Here is a 17,072-nt window from a genome sequence, read left to right on the forward strand (position 1 = left end):
AATAGTTGTTTTTCCTATATTTATTGTATATTTTATCAAATAAATGCAGCCTAGGTAAGCATAAGAGGCAAAAGAAACCGTAAAAAAAATCTTACTGACCCTAAACATCTGAACAGTAGCGTGTATATTTGTGTGTGTGTATATATATATATATATATATATATATATATATATATATATATAAATATAAATATAAATAAATGTACAGGGCTGCACAATATTGAAAACAAAATGCGATATCCCATAGCTTGAGATAACAAGATAACTTGTTAAATAATGCGATATTCGAAATGCAATACAATATTGCTTTAAGTGTGTAAAATAAATGTAAATTATATTGAAACCTGAAAATTATATAAACAATATGTGTTTCACATTCTTTCTGGGAAATGAAAGCATCACTACAACTTCTGAAAAGCAGTGTTTTAGTATTACATAAAAGTAATGTCACATATCTGACAATGTCTTTTTAAATACCAACAACTTTGGATAATATATAGTTAAGACCTCAAGAACATCCAGGTAAATAAACAAAATAATTGAAACTATAGGGGATGGACGATTAGTTATTTTAAATGATCTTTTTAAAAAAAATGAAAATGGGAACAATGAGGCAAATTACAAACAATAGAACAAATACAATAAAACAAAGATACAAATGAGATAAACAGTGCTTTAAGTTTTTCAGATATGCTTACATAAGATGTATTTAACAGTAGCACTCAAGTAAAAAACTATACAGAAACTGAATAATCAAATGTAAAACTAGTAACACTGCATTGTCTTTACATTAATTAAATATACTTGATTCATAATAAAGCAACAAAAGTTATTCAGTCAAGAGCAGTGAGTGATTTTCTTTTGTTGTTTGACAGACAGCAGCAGGTACACTGTATTAGGCTGCTGTTACTTTAAGACCTAATGCACGGATCCTATTGCTCCGAATCTGATTTCTTTCCCAATTGTTTACGTTAAGATATAACAGACTGTGTGTTTACATGAATACTCGCCAAGACAGGCATTTTGACAATACTGTGTATTTGACTGTTCAAGTGCAATAAACCACAAAAGAGAACTGAATTGGGGATCGCACACGGTCAGAGAGGCGTCTTTCTGTGCTCACGCTTCGGGACAGCTGTTTTCCGCAGCTTATTGTGCTTAATGACTCCCATCTGATATATCTAATGAACAATACCGTACATTGCTGTTAGGATCAGCCCCTATATGACAATTTACACAGTGAGCCGTTTAAATATTTTAAGAACTCTTTCCTTTTAAATTTTTCACAAGCATCCTAGTGACTGTACTGTGCATTGATAACCTAAATTACCTTGTTTATGATGTTTTCTCAATCATTGCCTCTTCAGTGGAACTAACGCCCTTGCTAATTAGTTCCACATAAATGAAAGAGATATACAGTGCAATCTAGCCTAGTTGTAATCCCATGGGATCATTTTGTCACTTAGAAGGGAGGGGAAAGGGATGAAACTCCATCCTAATTTAAATTTAAACTTGCCTGAGGTGGCAGTGTTTTTACGCCCTCATGAACACCCTCTTCTTGTTTAATGCATTATTAAGGGCATAATCACAACAGCTGCAATTAGAAAACATAATATAGGCCAGCTTACATTACAGACGTGTTTTGCATGTTTGCATGGTATGTGAAACATATTCTTCACTTCTTTTTTGTGCTTTAGAAACCAAACAAGAATCCAAAACAGTGAGGGCTTTTCATTTCGAATCTTCTGTTGTCTGGTGCAGTATAAAGGGTCTTGTAGGAGTGGGGCCGGACAGTCTGGTGTAGGTGGCAAATTAATGCACGTGGGCATTTTGGAACTCGGGCCTTACAGAGCTGGATTTGACCACAAATGAAAGGGACATTTTAATGGCCCATCTTTTTTCCCAACAGAAATGAAATAATCAGACATCGTTTAGCCCCTGGCCACTTGTGCCCTTCAGGAGTGTTACGTAATTGCATTTGTTAAGTGAACCGACACAGACCCTTGTATTCGGCAGGCCGGCGAACGCTGGGGATGACTGTCATGACCATATTTTCCATACGCCTACTGTGCTTAGAGCTTGGTGTTGTGACACCGCAGATCAGCTGTCTCGCTGAGGTTGGCAAGAAAATGAACACAGCATTCTTCTAGATAAAAGACTCTGTTATATTATAGACAAATGACGTGAGGGTTATTCATAAAAATGTAATCTGTTAGGGACGAATCCTAGGAATTCATAAATGGATAAGCTGGCAAATTGACAGCTGGGTTCTGCACATGCACTTTACTATGTGATTATCTGCATGCATGTGTTCTTAACTTCAGTTGAACAAAAAGACTTCATAAATTTGTCATAAAGTTTGATCTGATTTATCGCCTGGCCTGGAGCATTGGTCCACCTTATTGTTGAGCCCTGCTGTGTGCTAAAGTTTGCATTGGGTGCTGGTTTGAAGTACTGCAGTAGAGGAAACTCTATCAGCATGCACAGAGAACAGAGTGCATTATTAATGTCCAGGCTGCCGGTTCTGTCCGACCCTGACCAGTTATTTTCTTCTCTGCCCAACAGAGTGCTCATGTTCTGATCTCATACATGCTTGCATGATCTCTGCCGTCTGGTTCTTTCTCCATAGTTAAGACAAGGACAGGGGATTAATCTTACTAATATCAGCATATGAGAGAGAGGGAGATTTACAGAGCAGATAAAAGCAGACTGAACTGTTTCTCTCCCTAATGCAGTCAGCAGCTGCTGCCAACCTATAATCTGTCTGTCAGTCTATGATTTTTGTTTTTGTTTTGTTAATCATAAAAGGACTTGCACAATTATCTGGGTAAAAGCAAAGCCATGGCCATAGTCTAACTGAGAGAAACTAAAAGTTTAATCTTGTTTCAGGGTCGAAGGTAGCGATGACCTAGTTGGCCGGGTGATTTTCTTCAACCAGCTTGGCCTTAGAAACATGGCATTTTGTTTGCATATGTGTCTGAACGTTGGTCTATAAAGGTTTCTTATCAGCTTTTACGGGAAGAATGAGTTTAATGTTTTATGTGCTCTGGAGCTCATTTGCATTGTCGTTCAAGGTGCTGTATGAAAGAAAATGACTGTTGTCATTTATGAGCTCATTTTTATCTCCTACCGATATCTATTATATTATGGATGAATTGGGTGCAATTTGAGAATTGGATTTTATATAGTGACATATGGAATATGGCGGAATACATCCCGCCTTCTAAGTAAAAGAGCCAATCTCTGACTGCACATGCGCATTGGCTGGTCTAGCCTAAAAAATACGCTTTTTTAAACTATATTTGAGCATAAGAAACAACATTTATGGGACAGTTAATGTCAGATGTTTTTGCTTATTTGAAATATGAGATTTCAGGTTTCCCCCATTCAATTAGATAAGACTTGGTCTTGGATGCCTGCAATAGTTACCCGGAGGTGTTGCAAATGCCGCAGATTGAACAGACTTTTCTTGAAATAGATTTTGCGAAGTTCTGTTCATTCATCAACCGAAAACAGCATCTAGACTAAAATATCGATTCTAGGGATTTAAGAATCGATATTGGTTCATTTAAAATCGAGAAATCTATATATATTTTTTTACCCAGTCCCAGCCCTAACAAACACTCATAAGGTAATTTTAAAGCAGCCAGCTATCAGTGGGTACCAGTACTGCAGAACAGCAGGTATCATCACATTAACTGATCAAATAAATGTTTGGGCGGAACAAAGATTAATTTTGACAGCAGCCAAAATGTTTTCAATGCAGGCTACTGTTAAATAGACCTAGCTGAAAAAAATGAAAGCAACGTTTTTCATAATTTATAATTTGCATCTTTGTTTTTAATCAAACAAATAAAATAATGAAATGCAATCAAGTGAAATAATATTTTGGCCTTTGGCCTAAATGGTCTGTCATTCTTTTTTCTTAAACTATTTTGTCTGTACTGCTCAGTGACTTGCAATGCAAAATATTCTTAAAATAGTGATACGATTGTGGATTGTGGTTCTGCCTGAGAAAAAAAAAAAGTTTTGTGTTTGTGAAAATGCACTAGTTCTGTTTTTCTATTGTTCTGTGCGTGGGAATATAAATAAAACGTGCCCACCTCTATTCACTGGATTCAGAAAAAAAGGAAATGCCTAAAATTTAGCTCTCTGATTTCACATGTTTTGTCACACTTCTTTGTCAGTGTATATCTTAATCAACACTTCCTGATCTGTCACCTCTTTGGAAACAGATAGACCTGTTTTTATTTGAGACTCGGCTGTTCCTCATTCTTGTATGTGTGTGTAGATTGATTTCCCCTTAGGCAGTGATCTGCTGTCCAGATCAGTCAGCTGGACTCTTGTCATATTGCACCACATGCAGTCATCATTGGAGAAAAAACATGTTAAGGATTTTGAATTAATTGCATGCATTAATGCGTTAAAGGGATAGGCCTAGTTCACCCAAAAATGTGTATTTTTACCTACAAGTGTATTTTAATGATAGCAGTAACTCTTAAGCCTCGTGCACACCTGGACGATTATCGGCAAGTGTTATTGTTTGTTATCACCGGCATTTAAAGCCTCGTGACTAAACAAAGGGTGCAAATGTGAGTAGTATGCACACCGACGTGAAAAACATCAGGCGTAAAAGAGTCATTTTTTAAATAATGACTCTCCCACACCACTTTCTGTCTAGTTACTGTCCTATCCTAATAAAAGGCAAAAACATATAGGACAATATTGGGCAGGATGTAATATATATATATTTTTTAATAAATACAGATTTTTTTTTAAATCCAAGTAGAAAAGACTTCAGCCATAAAATACTGAGATATGTTTTTTTGGGCCATATTGCCCAGTCCTACCCAAATTAAAATGCATAGATCGTGAAGCCTTTGGACTTCAAACATTGTAGACTCATTCAGTTTTGTGCAGATACAAGTCGTAATGTAACTGTGCCAAGCAGGGTGGGGCTGAGAGCCATGAGAACGGAGCAAGACCGGTGGAGCGATTGCTGTCACCTGTGCGCCACAAAGGCCTCGTATCTCACGGAGGAGCTCCGGATGGATATAAGGAAGAGTGACGACAGTGAAGAACGAGAGTGGTCCAGGCCTGGTCCTCTCTCGACTCATCTCATCTCAAGAGATACAAGGTCTTGCTCTGTTCAGTTCACATGGCTCTCGGCCCCGCCCTGCTTGCCACAGTAACGTTTATGTTGTGTATCTAGGATATCTGATGAATCTCATATATGACGTCATATAGAGTACTTCAGTTTACTGGTGTTCATTCACTCTTCAGCTTCACCTCATGCAGCTATTCCTTTTACATTGATGCATTAATGATAATCTAGCAGACAAGATTTGTCAATTGTCAACATTAATTTCATATCCGTGTTTTAATTCAAATATTTGAATGAGCACCATGACGGATGTACCCCTTCCCCCCATCGAAAAGAAAAAAAGAAAAGAAAAAATGCCCATCCCTATTGTGTCTTCATGGCTGACTACTACCCAACTGCCCATCATGCAACACTGTGTCACCAAAGTGTGGACTTGGAAGAAAACCTTAAAAAGGAAATAAAAGCACCACCTTCCAAACTGGTATACTGTGGTTGTGTGTATAGTCTAGCAGTCTACTAGTCAAAAAGTGTGGATGAGTATACTTCTTTTTAGGTGTGGGATCGGAGGGATTGGACGTAATACTAGTTGCTCTTTTGGAGTTGTGGGCCGATGTCTGGGCAAAAAAGTTCATCATGGGATGTGACAGAGGCTGTTTTTTGTCAGCCAAAGTACTTTCCTCAATTCCATGTTTCCTTTTCCGATGCGCTGACAAGTTTGTAGTATTTCAGCTGGTACTGGCAACGTTTACAAATAACATGGGGTTTCTTTGCCTGCCTATCTGTTTTCACAAATACAAAATGTTTCCAAACCCACAATTTACGTCCGACAGCAGGCACAAAGTTTTCGGTTGTTCTTTTTATCGCTGCTACAACTTTTTATCGCTTTGTTGCTGCATTGCATTCGCAATCTGACACACAGGCAGACAGTATGGCGAGTAAACAAAAATGTGTGCTTTGGTGGAAATGCATAAACGGACGTTAAATGAGGATGTGGAGAGTGTGAAAATAAAGGTACCTCATATCGATATTTTACTTGTGGCATCGTATCGTTAGAGTTTGATCGATGTCCTACACTGTTGTTCTGTGGTGTGTTTGTATGCGTGTTCTCTTTTTCTTCATGTTAACTCTGCTCTGGACACTCTTTCCTCTGTTACTGCTTGGTTTCAGGCTCTGGCCCTTGGCCTTGCCAAAGAAAACAAGCCCCTCCTTGTCCTGGGAAAGTAGCTCTTTTTGTCTGTGTGTTCTGTTGGGGTTGTTATTACTCATAAAGACTGTCTTAATGACTTATTGAAAAATTTTACGTAAGTGAGAGACGTGAATGTTTATTATGTGTGAAATATTTGAGGGTCTCTGGTATGAAGCGTTTTGTAAATTGGTATATATAGCCAATAGGGTGCGATATTATTTTTATTTTTTTGGAAGGTGAAGCTTGGTGAGTGTCTAGTTCTTTTTTTGTGTGTGTCTGTTTGGGTGAAACGGGAAGTTATATGAACTATTCGTATCTTGCATGTGGCGTTAGAAGAGGAAGATTGGTTGTGAATGTGTGTGTCATTGTACTTGGCTGACAGTTGCTACTGTAGCCTGCTTTCTCTGATCATCTGCTCCAAGAAGTACTGTAATATAAATATGTAATATGGAAATACAGTAATATATACTGTAATATAAGTTGGCCGAATTGATTATTCAGATTAGGCTTGCTGCGATAGTCGGTGTTATCGGTGTTCAGCCACAACACCGGTTACATCACTTGCCCACCGCTGCACCGCCCCCATCGTCATTTATATTTTTTATAGTTATAAAAATAATTTAGTTCAGTTAGAGAATAGACTCGCTCACGAGAGTGAGGAGCTGACTGACAAGACGATGGCGGAAGATTTGGTTTCAAAGTGAAATGTAAAAGCGCCTATATTTGGCAATCTTTTGGATTTAAACCCAATGCCATAGGGAACCTGCAAACAAAGGATGACCGGTAGTTGTGTTTTTCTAGTTGTTGTGTTTTTCGCAAAACAGACACATACCCACAACATTGCAAGTGGTACTTAAAGGGATAGTTCACTTTAAAATTAAAATTCTGTCATCATTTACTCACCCTCAAGTTGTTTCAAACCTGTATTAATTTATTTCTTCTGCTGAACACAAAGAAAGATATTTTGAAGAATGTCAGTAACCAAACAGTAGTCTGTACCCATTGACTTCCATAGTATTTGTTTTTCCTACTATGGAAGTCAATGGGTACAGACTACTGTTTGGTTACTGACATTCTTCAAAATATCTTTCTTTGTGTTCAGCAGAAGAAATAAATTAATAGAGGTTTGAAACAACTTGAGGGTGAGTAAATGATGACAGAATTTTAATTTTAAAGTGAACTATCCCTTTAATGATTTCAAGTGGTAAGGTAAACATTTTTTAAAAAGTACATGGTTACATTTTTTTTAAATAAAACAGATTTTGATCATGTTTGGACGTTCTTATGAAAATTCCCCCAAAAGTGATTACATTTATTGAATTATTTTGTTATTCATGGCAGCCTTTTTTATCAAAAGTCCAAAAACCTCTCCAAACAAGTGATCTGTGTGTTTTAATGAACAAAATAACTACTTTTACTTTTAACCAATTCTGGAATCGAATACTTGGTCAGGAATCGGATACTTGTTATAAAATTTAAATTTCGACTCCTCTGTAATGATTTCAATGTGACTTTAAACCATTCAAGCACGAGACGACTTGTGCGCTGTTTTCAGTGCAGCACACACATCCAAATCGCACACAGAAAAAGGGATTTTAATGTGATTTTAAAACATTCAAGCGCGAGAAGACTCATTTTCTGTGCTTCACACACATCCAAAGCTCACTCGCAGAATTTTTTTTAAACCATTCAAGCTGGAGGTGACCTGCGTGCTGTTTTCTGTACTGCACACACCCAAAACGTGTGTAGATATAATAAAAATTGATTTTAATTCGATTTTAAACCATTCAAGCACAAGACGACTCACGCGCTGTTTTCAGTGCTGCAGGCATGTGTAACTACCGGTATATTGCAACTCTTAACACATGTATTTTTTTAACTTGGTAATATATGTTTATTTAAAGATGTAATGGTAAAATCAAAGTCTGGACCTTTTATAACATTTTATTTTTACAAACATTATTTGAAATATTAAAGTATACAATTTACTCACATTTAACGTTATTTTATGTATATAAAATGAATCCATTTAATTTGATGCAGACACCAAAATGGTGATGTCTTGTCTTTGACCCATGTATGTGTGTGCGTAGATTCTCCACAAGATAATTTCACTAACGCATAGGGTTTAAAAGACAGACAGAGAGAAAAAGCACAAGTTGTTTGTCTTGGGTTTGCTGTGTGGTCCGTGTTTGGCTCTTTTGATGTGCAGTGTAAATGCGCTCATTTATCCGCCCCTTTGATTGAGCCGCGGTGTCATTGAGCGCAGCAAGAGCCCTGAGTAGTAATTATAGCTAATGAGACACAGGTAGTCTGCCTAACACTTAACACTCCTATAAATAAGTCTTTGGCAGTCCATGTGTGTGTTTTTTTTTAGCTGTGGCGAACCTTTCTGCGCTTGTGTGTAGGGAGGTAGTGTGCAACAGAGTTTATTTAACTGCCGTTTGGAGGAATGGATGAATGAATGGGTGAAGGGAGGGAGGGATGGTGTAAGATAATCTGTAGCTTACCACCTAGGAAGTGTCCTGCAATCCTGGCTGTCAGATGCCGCCAGACCTGGTTTGAGCGGCCCTTCGCCCTTAAGCACACATTTTAATGTTTGAGAGGAAAAGACAGGAATGGAACTTCCATTTTCAAGATTGCTGTACTGTAATTGTCATGTAGTGCATGTCCATGTTGACATTTGAGCAAGTACGTTTTTATTCTGATTCCTTTATGCTGGTTGAATATTTTTCCTACTCATTTGCTGCCTCATGAATGCATGCAACTGTTTTTTTCCCCTCAGATTGACGTGACCCGACCTTGCTGGCCCACCGCTCAGTTTGACACAACCCTCCCTCCCTAAGCTCTATGGCCCTCGGGTATGTCTGCTACACCTTTTCTTCTGGTTTTGTGTCTACCACTGTATATTTTGTAGAGATGCACCGATTACAATTTTCTAGGCCGATTCCGATGTTTCATTGAGTTTGAGCTGCCGATACCGATTTTTGCCGATTCTGATTTAATTTTTTCTAACCACTTTACAGCACACACAAATATTTATTTTCTATATTTATTTTTTTATAAAACACCATATACTTTTACCCAAACTAAAGAATAAGAACAAGTTTAAATGGGTACATTTTCTATAAATATTTTTGAGTCTTTCTTTTCTGACATAGCCTACTCCAGTTCTTCTTAAAACACTAGACAGGCAAATTCTGTGCAGTTTGGGCATTTTTTGTGTGAAATCATATATATTTTGTCCATCGAAAGTGTGCTTTCACTTTAATTGAGCGTGAGCAGTGCAGCAAAAATAGACTCGGCACCAAAACCCGCGCTTCACTGCTGCTCACGCGACGATCCTGCTTGACGCTCAAGCGCTGCTCCTGCTCCTGGTGTGAACGCACTCATTGATTAACATGCACGCCAAAAAAAATACGTGCCGCTCACGCTTGCGGTGTGAAACGGCCATAAGGTTTCCTACATGTGCAAGGTTTCCTACATGTGCTTTCCGTGTGCACGTGATGCTGATGTTGCGCGATGTTAATCATGTGGCGCCCGAGTGCATTTGACCAGCATAAAATCGGCATATGTCAGACTGACTGGCCGGTCGCCGGTCATGGTCAATCACATGAAAATCGGCCAATTCCGGTCACCAGCCGATCAATCGGTGCATCTCTAATATTTTGTGCTATTAACTTGGTCTTTCACAATAATTCTAAAACTTTAAATAAGATTAAACCTCAATATCTCATAACTTATGTCAAAGTACATGATTCAACGGCAGCGTTTGAAACAGGATATGCGGATGGTTACATGCTTGGAGTTTTTGCAGTCTGAATAATAAAAGCATGCTAGCCACAGTGCAAATGTTTCTGCAGTCATCATTAGTCAAATGTGAGTTATTGGCTCGAGAACTGGTTGTCATAGCTTGGAGGTTGAGGTTTGGGTTCCTTGACATAAACTTGGTTCGCAGGTTTGACCCCAGGTAGTGAAAACCCATGGGCTGGAGTTAAGAAAATCCTTCTTTAGCATTTTATCATTGAGCCCTTCTGTAAGGCCAGGGAACTGTCCATGTAGTCGGGCGAATGCAAGTTTTAATAAATGGTTAAATGTCAAGTAACCAGTTCAATGTCTGTTCATACCAAGATGAGAGTTCTGTGCGAAAATTGGTGCGATAACATTTTAATTAGACTTAACAGCTGTTAATGCATCTGCTCAGACTGACACAAACATTCACTACTGTTAATGCAACAGAATTTAAACTAAGTGTGTTGAACTAGGTGTTCTAATCTCGATTACATTGCACTGAGATTTACGCTTTTGGTCACATACGCAGAATGCTGCTGTTACATAAACCTACGTCTTGGTGGCGCTGAAACAGTAAATGGCAGAGGAAGATTCTGGAACTGACTCTTTTGTCTCTGTGCTTGGTTTGATAAACACCTTAACGAATACAAAAAAAGTTTGAAAACATAAATCGGGGCTGCTGTTTGACTGTTGTGTACCGGTGTAACAGGAGTATACATTTTTAATCAGCGAGTGAATTTGCATTTTTATTTAGTAGCATCTATAGGGCTGCCCTTAATAGTCAACTAGGCTAATCGTTATTCGACTAGAAGAGACTTAGTCGACCAATTATTTTATTAGTCGGTTTGTCGAAGAAGAAAAAAAACACTAGTCCGTGAGAGACAGATTGTTAACCCCGTTAATAACGGTCCTTGTGGTAATTCTAGTATGTGCAGGAAAACATCAACCTCAAATATGGCTTATCATTTTAAACATGTTAGTAGTAGCAACTTACATGGCTTCTGGCTTTAATAGTAACCTATATAAATGGGCGCTATTATTAGGCGCATATTCAATTGATTGTGTGGACTGCGGAGTGTGGAAGTTATTAGTGCTCTTACTCACTCACTCTGTCATTTTTGGTCTTACTCAGTGTGAACTTTCCTCACAGACATGAGAAATACATCTATCGAAAGCTTGAAATTTCTATTTCAAATGAACCGATTCAAATGGAAAACAAATATTCTCAGTCAGATTATGTTATGGAATGTGCAAATAGGTGCGTGCACTACTGCGGAGATGACGAGTCCGCATCGTCAACTTCATCACTGCAACCGAAACACTAGTTTATCTATAAATGATTAAAATCCTGTTTTTTCACAACACATGCATAATCATTACTTTTGCCGGTGCGCTGTGGCAAGCGTTGATTATGGATTGTAGATTAGGCTATGTATAGGCAATTAAAGGCTCATTGTTATGATTTGGCTTATTAATATACACGTGCTGTTTGAAATATGTAATTGCTCCACCCAACGGAATTGCAAAAATTATGTTTGATTTTTAGCAGTCTATCATTGGTTGGACAAACAGATAGTCCCGCCTCCAAACTCACATCTGTGGTTGAGTCAATGTTGCTTTTTTATCAGGTTGCTCAAGCAAACAGAACAATGGCGGAATTTCGAATAGCATACTTGTTGCTATTATATAATTTTGATTTCAACATTTTAATGATGCTACACAGGCCAAATGTTTACACATTTGGGGGAAATCAACCTATAAAAATGGCGTATTCGCTGTTGAGAATACCAGATTAGTATTATTTAAAAGGCAGTTTGTTTTCAAGCATATGTCACTGGATGCCCCTGTAAGATACGGAAACTAGAGAGAGTTCTCATCAGTGTCGAAACTGTGTGGGATGTTTCTCTAACAGATTAGCCCCGAGTCAGCCAGTGAGGTGAATGAGGTGAGTTTGTTTAGCAATGAGTAAAGACCTATTTAGAAACACTGTGTGTGAGAGAACAGTGAGTAACAGCTTCCTGTCAGTTGGTCATCTGTTGAACATGAGAAAGACTGATGCTGGACAACTGTCAATCATGTGCTTCTAAGATGTCTGTGTTGTATTTGGATGCACAGAGTTGTTCTACATGCGGTTTACTGGCTTGCAGTGTTTCCCCTACCATTGTTTTTTTTGGGGGGGGGGGGGGCTATAGTATCACATATTATAGACTACTGAGTGTGAATATTAAACCACAAAAAGACTGTTCAAATACAAATCCTGCATGCTCTTTGTGAATGAATGGTGGACATGACGCGGTTTCATTTACCCCTATTAAAAATAGGCTAACGATTGCGTCGTAACCACGCCGCGACTCTCTGTCGCACAGTAGAGAAAGTACTGTATAGACAAAAGTTGCTCCTGCTGCTAGCTCATGGACAGCTCCTACTCATGCTCTCCGTCTGTGCAAGATTCGGAAGGGAATGATTCAGATTTCTCTTGGCACAGCCACTAGAAGACTTACAGCTGTCAGACAGGTTGCTCACGTCACATCTACGTCGTCAAGCTCAGTTTGAGCCTGCGCAGTTCGCTTCACTGGTCTCTGTCGAAGTCTATGGGGTCGCTGTGTCCATTTCTTTGGTATTTGTTTATGACATTTAACCGCTTCATTTGAGGAAAGCTATTGTTAAGTCAAACTCACAGAAACTAAAAGGTCTTCACGGCAACCCGTCAAAATAAACGTTCGGTTTACTTGACAGAAATATATTAATGTTGTACAGTAGAATTTAGATATGTCTCAATGTAATAATAATACTAACACTAATACAAATAAATTATCATCAAATTTTTTTTTTTTTTTAGGGAATAATCAATTTTACTTCCATGTTTTTAATTTTAACAGTAAAGTTCATTGTGCAGCACGTTGTTTGACAAAAAGTTTGTTTAATTTCATATGATTAAAAGAACACAACTGAATTTGTGTGGGGGAAAAAACATTTCATAGAAATAGTTTTTTTTTTAAAGATTGTTTAAAGGGATAGTTCATTTTAAAATGAAAATTCTGTCATCATATACTCACCCTCAAGTTGTTTCAAACCTGTATGAATTTATTTCTTCTGCTGAACACAAAGGAAGATATTTTGAAGAATGTCAGTAACCAAACAGTTAACTGGTGCCATTGACTTCCATAGTATTTTTTTTTCCTACTATGAAAGTCAATGGGATCAGTTGACTTGTCAAAAAAAAAAAAAAAAAATGTATATGGCCCTAAATGTGCATCAGGTGTGTTTTGCTTTTTTATGGATTTAATTAATTTATGAAGCCTCTTTAAACTTTGTCGTAACATATTGTTATATGCTATCATATTTTGTGCAGGCAATTAGCTTACTTTGTTGTAGATAGAAAATCCCAACAATATCACTGCTAAATACCTATAAATATTGTGACCCTAACCTACCACGTGTCTGTAACACGCCCGCTCTGCGACACTAGTAGTTTCGGGGAGTCTACCACACCCCCTTAAAAAAATCCTATGGGAAACCCTGGGCTTGAAGTTCAGTTAATCCACTGTAAATCACTTTCGGGTTAAGGGGATATACCGGTCTAACAAGTTCGATCCTTGACCTCTTATATGTGTTTCTCACATTCTTGACTGATGACGGCTCAGGCCCCTCAGAAAAAAACCCTAAATGTCAATCAACACCTAAACCAATAACAGAGCAGCAGGTGATCAAGAAGAGATGGAGGGGTGTAATAAAACACAAACGGAAAGAATTGTTAGATAACATTTTGTGGCTGAAAACGGCATCCTGTGCAAGACAGGAAACATGAATCAGGAACAATCTGCAATGACACCGTTTTGAGCAAAAGCCTATTTCCTAAGAAAAGAGATTTTAAGCAGAGATGCGTGTTCATACAATAGCAGGACTTGTGGTGCCTTGCTGATGTAGATCGTAGATCACCGCATCGTCACATTGGTCAAAAACCGATCCTGAACCAATTGTTATCTAAAGAGACGCTCAGCGTTGCCTCTCTCTGACGTTAAAGCACTGATTCAGGAACAGTTTCGTCTTCAGTTTACTGTGAAAGCTGGTTTTCCTGTTTTGCCCATGTAGGTCTTTGTGTTGCTGTATCAGAGCCTTGTTGAGCATTGTTCATGCTGTTTCCCCTCTGACATTCCTGCGCTGATTTGAATCTGCAGGCCTCTCTCTTTCTTTCTTTCTTTCTCTCTCTCTTTTGTTTTCCCTCTCCAGCATGCTCGCCTGGACTGCAGGCCCCTTAGGGCTGGGCACAGGCACATGGGTGCACTGAGATAGCCATCGGTGCTGACCTGAGCCCCTGACCGTGAACTTCACTGTGGACACCATTTTCTTATTTAAAGGGATTTTCACCAAAAAATTCAAATTCTCTGAAAATGAAAATGCCTTTACAGATGTATTTGACTTTTCTTCTTCTTCTGTGGAACACAAACAGAAAAAATAATCCATCTCTGGTTGATGCTTCAATAACAATTAGAGCTGTGGAATATCATAATTTTTACGATGCGTCACGATGCTGATATTAATTATTCTGCATCGATGCATAAAAATAAAATAATAAATTTTGTAAAAATGTAATAGGCCTTTACATGTGTGTTTTGTTAAAGTGGTGTTTTATTTTAAATAAGGTAGGCTACTCTTATTATATATTAATTGAGAAGGAAGGAAGCAAAGCACTTGCGTCTGATTCGGTTTCGTTTTTTGGGGAACATGATTGAATGTGAAAATAAAGTGCAAGATGTGCATGATGTTCTGCGTGATAAGCCACGAAAAAGATCTCAATGCGTTACTCACTCTGACACTCACCCAAAGCTTACACACAGACAGCCACGTCTCTCAGACAGCATGCAACCCTGAATCCAGATCTCTTATTGCTCTTAAATGCTCAAATACACACACAATTATTTCAAAATATCTGTCTTGGTGAGTATTGATGTAAACATAGTCGGTTATGCCTGAAGTAAACGGTTGAGGGGGCTAATCTGATGATGTGTAACATTGTTAGATCCGTACATTAGGTCTTATTATAATAAACCTGCTGCTGTGTTTCACTAACGTTAATCAAACACCAAAAGAAAGGAGGTAATCACTCACTGCTCTTGACTGAAAACATTTTTTTTTTTTTTTTTTTACGTTTGATTTGTTCTATTTAACAGAAGCATTCAGGTAAGAAATAATACAAAAATTGATGTAAAAAAGTAAAGCAATGTTAATTTAATTGGTTACTTTTATTGTATTTGTTCTACTGTTTGTTTTTTGCATCTTCATATTTTTGTAGAACAAAGATAAAATAACAAAACTAACTATATTGTGATTTATAGAAATTATTATTAAAAGAATTAGAAAACAAGATGAATCGTGATGCATCGTGAATCGTTTTATAATAGAATTTTTACCCTCCTGAATCGTGATCTAATCGACCTCTATACATGTAATAACCACCACCTTGACAGGATTGAAAACGTGGAAAATAATGAGCTTCCAGATGTGGCAGACAAGCTGTGTGCATGTCACACAATGATTCCGATTGAAAGCGTCAGCACATGTAAACACCAGATCGGTTTAGATAACATCCCATGTAAACAGTCAACCGGAATCCGTCAATCAGAACGATCTCAATCAGAATAGCAAAAAAGTGTGCATGTAAACGGGGCTATAGGCCTAGTGGATTAACTGATCGTAGTTGATCCGTGATTGGGACGGACCAGGCTTCACGGTTTGGCACGCATGTGATTCGTGGATTAATTGCAAAATGTTAAAACATCATAGTGAAAGTTTATCATTTGCACGGGTTTTGTCTTGCTAATTTACTCATTAAAGATATTTTAAACCATTCCAATGCAAGACTAGGCAAAAAGAATTGAATTCGATACTCGTGCGCTGTTATCTGTGCACATAGACAGGACACATAAAATTGTCAAAATACCCGTCTCAGCAAGTATTCTCATAAACACAGTGGGTTATGTTTTCTTGATCAGATTGGGGTCACCAGCACATGCTGACTTCAGATCATCTATTGATAGGTGACCCACATTCCTCCATTTATATTTTCCTCTCTCTGACTTAGTGTCTCCTATTGTCTTCTCTGGCCCTGTCCCAAAAGGTGCCATCGGCCCTTACAGTCCTCCTCAGAGTTGACACTATGCTGCATGGACATTTGTGTAATTATGGGTACACTGTCAATTCTATCAAATTCCGTTTAATAAAAAAAAGTTTGGAAACCGATTGCCTTATTTTTTCATAGCAAACTTAAAGGGATTATTGCAGTGAAGTAATCGGCTAAAAGCACAAAGCAACATTTCTTCAAGTAAAGCTAACTTGTTTTAACTAGTTGAAATTCTCAACTGTTTATTTTTGTAATAAACTGTTTTAAGTTCATCACAATATTAAAACTAGGCCTATGCTTCTAAACCATCTGTCCATGTTTTTGTATAAGACTCATACATTTACAGGCCTGGTTAAACAGCATTTGACTACATTTACAACATTAATAACTGTACGTACTGGTGGAACTGTAAAAAAATAGACATCCACGACAGTTCTTCCCTCTAGAATGATACAACTGGAAATGTTCTAAAGAATTCTAGAATGAATGCGCTAAATAAAAAAAATGACACTTACAATTCCTTGTGCTTGATTTATGTTGACGACCAGTAATCTGCTTCAAATTGCATCATGATTCATCTTTTGCATCTCTTTGTGCTTGAACAAACACATACACACAAAATTGTCAAAATACCTGTCTAGGCAAGTATTCTCATAAACACAGTGGGTTATGTCTTTAGTCAATGTAAAGAGTTGAGAATGAAATCAAATGTGCCATTATATTGGATCCGTGTATTCGGTCTTAAAGTGACAGCAGCCTATTAATACCTGCTCCTGTCTATGCCATTAATGTTAATGAAACAACAATACACTGCTTAAAACAAAGATGAATCTATATTCTATATTTCATAATATTATATTTTATACACT

At 37.8% G+C, this 17,072-nt stretch overlaps 1 protein-coding gene across 1 annotated transcript in view; it reads left to right on the forward strand.

Moving 5' to 3' along the window:
• Positions 1–17,072, forward strand: part of fryl (furry homolog, like) — a 96,315-nt gene that overhangs the window by 2,592 nt on the left and 76,651 nt on the right. The window contains exon 2 of the mRNA XM_079584367.1: positions 9,076–9,151. The gene's annotated coding sequence lies outside the window, so the exon portion shown is untranslated. The remainder of the gene's footprint in view (positions 1–9,075; positions 9,152–17,072) is intronic.

This window comes from Phoxinus phoxinus, assembly GCF_949152265.1.
Source record: "Phoxinus phoxinus genome assembly, chromosome: 16".
NCBI classification, from domain to species: Eukaryota; Metazoa; Chordata; class Actinopteri; order Cypriniformes; family Leuciscidae; genus Phoxinus; species Phoxinus phoxinus.